The sequence below is a fragment of the Galeopterus variegatus genome, unplaced genomic scaffold (genome assembly GCF_000696425.1).
Source record: "Galeopterus variegatus unplaced genomic scaffold, G_variegatus-3.0.2 Scaffold123, whole genome shotgun sequence".
Classification (NCBI taxonomy): Eukaryota; Metazoa; Chordata; class Mammalia; order Dermoptera; family Cynocephalidae; genus Galeopterus; species Galeopterus variegatus.
The window spans coordinates 148083-154583 of record NW_007726234.1 but is presented as its reverse complement, the minus strand read 5'-3'; the positions used below and the strand labels follow the sequence as shown (position 1 = coordinate 154583).

The 6501-nt window shown below is 49.2% G+C and overlaps 1 long non-coding RNA gene across 1 annotated transcript; it reads right to left on the bottom strand.

The window, feature by feature from the left end:
* Positions 1-749: 749 nt before the first annotated feature.
* Positions 750-5931, bottom strand: LOC103603619. Its single transcript, XR_551635.1, has 2 exons — positions 5778-5931; positions 750-1080 (listed from the first exon to the last, which is right to left on the bottom strand). It is a non-coding gene; the product is annotated as an uncharacterized LOC103603619 (long non-coding RNA).
* Positions 5932-6501: the final 570 nt, after the last annotated feature.

The window sequence follows — 6501 nt, the reverse complement described above, 5'->3', positions numbered from 1 at the left end:
AAAGCTGGTGTGGCTGCAGGAGCCTGGCGAGCAATGAGATGAGGCCAGAGACAGGCCGGAGCTGGTCAGCCAGGGCCTTCAAGGTTTTTGGGTTTTGTACTGAGACATGAGAGGCCACTGCAGCTCTGATGCAGGGGTGCCCTGCTCCGGTGGCCCCTATGCCACCACGTGCTGCTGTCTGTCTTCTGTGCTGCTGGACAGCCCCCTTCTTCTGTTGTTGTTTTTTTTAACCTATGGCCCTGGTGTTATCAGTACCACACTCTACCAAGTGAGCTAACCGGCCAGTCCCACACAGCCCCTTAAAGGTACTGTTCATGAGGTACCTCAAGGACCTGGCTCTGAGTGGCATACAGAGGCATTTAATTAATTAATTTGTTTGTTTATTTTTGTTACTTTGCACCAGACAATAAAAGAATAAAAGGCAACCCAGAGTGAAACTAGGGTTACAATTTTGCAAATGTCTGTTTCTGATCCAGTAAACACATCATTCATCCACATCACAATATCTCAGAATTTATGACAAATTCAAGTGAGAGAAGGATTGAGGATTACCTCTTACCTCTGTACAAAAAAAATCTTTTGCTGAGTAAACTAATAGTGCAACAAGACTGGGGAAGAAAGCTTAAATTGCACATGCAAACTGTTTAAAATATTTTAGTAGTGCCAATTTAAATACAAACAATTGATACTTTGTCTATTATTCATTTAACAATATTCCATAATTCAGGAAGCTCCCCAACCACAAAAAATAGTTTGAATTAATGTTATTTAATTATATTTGAATGCCTAAATTAAATTATCACAACGCTCACTTTATTATTTGGAGGATATAATCTGACCCCAAATAAACCACTAACTCCACATGTACACACTCACAAACATATCAAAACTGGTCCAAATTTTTAGTTGACTTTTAATCTTATCCAGTTCTATACCTGAACCTACTTTTACTTCAGCCTCTTTACCTCATTAATTTTAATTCTTCACCCCTGTGGAGTTTTTCAGGCCACATGAGCTCTACCAGCTACTGTCAACAGAGGCAGATTCACACACCAACTTGAGGTGGCACCAACTCCATTTCTGCAAAGACAACACAGAAGAAAGAAAAAACAATCAACCTCTAAAAGCATTATGTTTTATGTACCAAGGATCTTCAGGATATTTATCCCTTCAATCCAGCAATTCCATTTCTGAGAATCTACCCAAAAGAAATAATCTGTCAAGGGTTCAGATCCCCATACCGGCCAGCCACCAAAAAAGAAAAAAAAGAAGAAGAAAAAGAAAGAATCTGAATGCAAAAGAAGCTGCATGTAAGAAAGACCATAGTCTCCTTATCCTAGACAAGAACAGAAATAACCCAAACACGCGACAAGGGATCCCGTGAGCAAAGCCTCATCCAGCCCTGTCACGTAACACTGCAGCCATTAAAAAGATGCTCACATGTTGGTGTGAATCCAAGAGATGTTTCTATCTTAGGTACTTCATCACATTTAAGACACCATTGATTATTTTTGTTTGTTTTGCTTTTTGGTGTTCTTTTTGGTGGTTGGCTGGTAAAGGGATCCGAACCTTGACCTTGGTGTTACCACACGGCGCTCTAACCAACTGAGCAACCCGCCAGCCTGCACACCGTTGCTTACAAAGCACACCAACACCACTAGTTCACGTACCACGAACGAAGTAAAAACCCAGGATGAGTTATCGAATGAGACATCTAAATAAAGCTGGGACTCCTTCTCTGAATAATCGTGTCAGGCAGAAAATGTCAGCAAGGAAATCTCCATGTCTCAACCACGGCCCTGGGTGCAGGCACAGAACAAAACTGCCCCTGAGAATGTGCACAAGCCAGCACTCACATTGGTTTGAGCCTGAATTTGTACTAAGATATGGTCTGAAAACACGTCGAGCAAATACTGTAACTGAGTTTAAATTTCATTTACAGTTTTCTCAAGTTGGCAGTGCCCCTAGGTGACCATCAGAAGCAAATGCAAGCCCCCCTCGGAAAAGCTGAATTTCAACGCAGGCTGCTCTGTCCACTGTACAGTGCAAGATCCAAAGATGTTAAAATATGAAAATTCGCAAATCTTAGAATTAAAGTTAAGCAAAAAAGCAGAATAAAATGGTACTGGATAATGACATCTCTTTGCAGAGTAGACCAATGGGAAGGAAAGACACAGCAAAATGTCACAGTGATTTTTCTATAAGTGATAAGACAAGATTTTTTTCTTTAAACAACTCTGCATTTTCCAGATTTTTCTAAAGTGAGCATGTATTTAGTAGCCATATATGAAACAGGAGAGATAAAACAGGATGATGTAAGCAGGGAGGGAGGCAACTTCAGGCGGGGTGATCAGGGAGGACATCTCAGAGGAGGTGATGCCTAAACTGAGAAGGAGCAGGAGAAGATATAGGAAGAGTTCACTGCCACATCTGTGTTCAGGTCTGAGCCCAGATCACAGGGCAGATACTGATACCTATTTGTTCAATCAGTACATGAGTTAAGGAATAAACATATTCAGGAAAAACTGCTAAAAAATGAGCCTAAATCTCAAGAGGTCCTAACCAGAGTCTGGCTCCTCGGGGCAGAGGGGGAGGGCATTCTCACCGGACTGAGCCAATGAACAGGGCTAGGATACCAGCTGGGCCAACAGCAGGGCTCTACAGAAAGTCTGCAGCTGTGCCTTTATAAGAGGAATGTGGTCCTAGTCTTGGGCCTCAGTTTCCCAATCTGTAAAATGAGGTTAGTGCTTTGCCACCTCAGACTCTCCAACTTAGCTCCAGATGATACAGTGCTTTGAAATAGAGCCCAGTGCGAGCATGAAAGGCTGTGGAGCCCCAGCAAGTCCTTGTGCAAGCCCAATGACACCTCCTTGCAAACCTGAGACCTGTTAGCTTTAGACAAGCTACTTTGGTTCAGGAAGCTGACCTGCTCTGCTGCTCAGTCTGTGGAAAAGATGCCACATCAGCTCCAACCTTCCTGCCCACATGCACTTTCCCAATATGGTTACTATGTACAGGCATCTGCTGCAAACTACAGATAACAAGATGAGAGATGGGTCCCTGCCTTTGGGAAAGTCACAGCGGGCCGGGACAGCCAGATGAGCAAACAGGATGACAATATCTCGTGGTTTTGGAGAGAGGGAACACCTAATCTGCTGCCAAGAGAGGCAGTAACAACAGCCAACATGGGTACAAGACAATGGAGCATATTCTAGGTTTTTGCACATTGTTTCATTTTGCCCTCACACTTTGGGAAAGTTATCTCCATTTCTCAGATGGGGTTGGAGGCTCAGTTACTTGCCAAGGTCACAGAGCTTGGGATTGAACCTTGGCCTGGGAACTCTGGAGTCCATGTCCCCGGCACGCTACCACATTGATGAGTGGGGCTGGGTGTGTGCTGGTGGGGGGAGGTGGGGGAGCCAGGGGAAGTTGGGAGGCTACCGCAGGTAGAGGTGAGAGCATGCTGCATTTAGGGACTGGGCTGGAGATTTAATGGTGGGCGCTAAGGCTGACACAAAAGGCCAGGTGGGCTGTGGCTTCCTTGTGAAGAAGCTGATGTGAGCAAACCTACCAATCAGGCTTAAGGGGAAAATCTCCCTGGGCTTCCTGTACAGGTCATCCCCCTGCCCCCAAGCCAGCCCCTCAGAGGACTTACAGCAAAGGGATCCCGTCTCCTGATGCCAGGGGGCCGTGCAGGAATCCTGACTCCTACCATATTCCAGCTGCTCTGACTGGAAGCACACCCAGGTATCACCAAGGGCGTCTGGAAACCCAGCACTGTCACCCTGGTCTGTGTGTGCAGGACACCAGAAAGGGCTCACTCTCCCTGCAGACCCAGGCTCTCCCAGGGCAATGGCCCTCATGGGGCAGGCTGTCTTCTCACTCAGAGCAGGAAGAGGGGCACTGGGCCTGGCCACTGGCCCTGAGCAAAGTTCTGAAGACTTTGAAGATGGAAGTAAGGTGACTAAAGGCTAACCTTAAATAGAGAGATGATCCTGAATTATCTGCGGAGCCCAATGTTATCCAGGAGACTTTAAAAAGAGGAAGGCAGAAGAGAGATGCAGTGGGAGAGTCGGGAGAGTCCAGTGGTGAGGACTCGACCCACCACTGGTGGCTCTGAAGGGGGACACAAGCCAGGAATACAGGGGGCTGAGAATAAGCCTGGCCAACAGCAAGCAAGGAAACAGGGACTTTAGTCCTACAACTCCATGGAACTGATGTCTGCCAACACAGAACTGGGAAGCAGATTCACCACCAGAGCGCCAAAAGCCAGGTTCCGGCCTGAGAAACTCAAGCAGAGCATCAGTTAAGCCACACTCTGCCCAGACTTCCACTCACGGAAACCGAGACAATCAACGGGCGTTGTCTTAAACCACTAAGTCTGCGTTAGGGCAGTAATTGGATCACCCCGGCCAGGAGTGCACGGCACAGAGCCTGGGATGCTGGTAGAAAGAGAACGTGGTTTCCGCTGCTGGCTCCACACTACCCAAAGGAACGAGGGAGGAAGGAAACCACCAAACCTGGGACGGGAGCATCGCAGTCATGAGTAGGGTTAACTTATTCATTCACCCAACATTCCTCAGACATTTGCTATGACAAAAGAGCTAGCTGTGCGTCTAGAACTCAAATCTGAGTGGGACAGATAGCCAAACAGACCCAACCCAGTGAAATAAGTCCCAGTGCTGTGGGAGGTCAGAGAAGGGCCACTGGTCCACCAGGGGACGAGAAGGTTTCCCAAGGCGTGAAGCTACCTTGGGTCTTGACAGTCCAGGAAGGAGAGACAGGCTCCATGGTGGTGGGCCACCCCAAGAGGAGAACTGCAGGACCATGGAACGGGGAGACCATGCATGGCACATTCAGGGAAATGGCAGCAGATGGGCCGGGCTGGCACACAGTCCTCAAGAAAGAGCTTTAGCCAGCAGGTGGGCCAGGGTAAGCTCAGGAGGTCCTCACAGGTCAGACAGGAGAGTTGGGGCTGAGGATGCCAAGCAGTGGAGAGTCTATGGGCTGGGGACACATCTCAGGACTCCCCCCATCCTTTAGGACAGTGACCCTCAGATCATGCCAGCCCCTACTCATACTCCCCAAACCCCCACTCACCCTGACTCAGGAAAAGGCAGGCCTGAGCTGGTGGCCTGAAACATCACACCCGCACATGCCCTCTGTGAGGAAATGAATTTACACTTTGGTTTGTGTACCAGCCTCGCAGGTGGCTGTGCCATCCAGCAACTGGCATGTAGCAAACAATCCATGTTAGCTTTAAAGGTAAATAAAAATAAAAAGGCAGGCCCCTGAAAGAATGGCCACAACAAATAAAACAGCAAAACAGGGGTATCACATGTACAGAACCGTGGTCAAGTGTGGTGCCCAGGCCTGTGGGCCCGGGAAAGCCAGCTAGGGGCAGACAGCAATGGCATCCCTCACTCTGCTGCTTTGGCACAAACCAGGAAGTTAGCTGTGACCTCCCTCAGGAGCAGGGTAGCACTCTGATAGCACACCTCAAGACCTCCTTCCTGGATGGAGAGATCCACCCGCTTGTCCTAAATGAGGAGCTCTAGAGGCGTGAAAAACTGCTCCAAACTCCTGTCTTTATCACGAAGCTGGCAGCAGAGGCCCTGAGGTCATCTGGTTACAGAGGAGACTGAGGAGGATTTCTTTTTTCTTTTTTGGTGGCTGGCCCATACAGGGATCAAACCCTGGACATCTGATGGCTTCTTTCTCCTTCAAAGCCCAGGACTTGCACGTCAGCATGCCACACACACTTCAAGGGACCAGACCTGTGCGACGGCTGAAAGGCAGGAAGGACAAGCAACCAGGGCTCTGCTGAGCTAGTGCAGTGGAGAAGAGAGGCTGGAATCCTCCTGGGTCTGCCTAGGAGATGTGAGACAGAGACAGAGACAGAGAGACGCACTCCGAATCACAGACACGCTGGAGCTTTGCTGACCCTTGGAGACCACTCAGGCCAGCCCTCAAACTTATAGAACAGGAAACTGAGGCCCAGAGAGAAAGGGCTGAATTTGCCTAGGTTTTTCAGCTGGTGAGTGGCAAGGTCTGGACTAGAACCCAAATTTCTTGACCTCTAGTCCGGTGCCCTTTTCCCAAAATTTGTTCTGCAAGAATTAGACCGAGGCAGGCCAAATAAGTCAAAATGAGGATCTGGGAGTCCAGAATCTGGGTTCCGATTCTGCTGCTAACTTGCTGGGTGGCCTGGGGCAGGAAGCACCCCTCTCTGAGTCATTTCCTCACCTGCTCCCTTGGCCGCTGTCTACAGGTCCTGGGGGGGGCGGTCTAGCACCCGCCCTAGCACCTGCCGTCCACTTCTAGGGGGAAGAACCACCGCTGCCGCCTGCGGAGCTCCGCCCTGGGAGCCACTGGTTGCAGGGAATCCCCCAACCCTACCCCGATGCAAAGGCTCCACAGGCGGGCCCCGCTCCTCGGCGCAGAAACAAGCGCACCGCCGCGCGCGCGCCCGCACACCTCCCGCGCATCTGCACTCACACA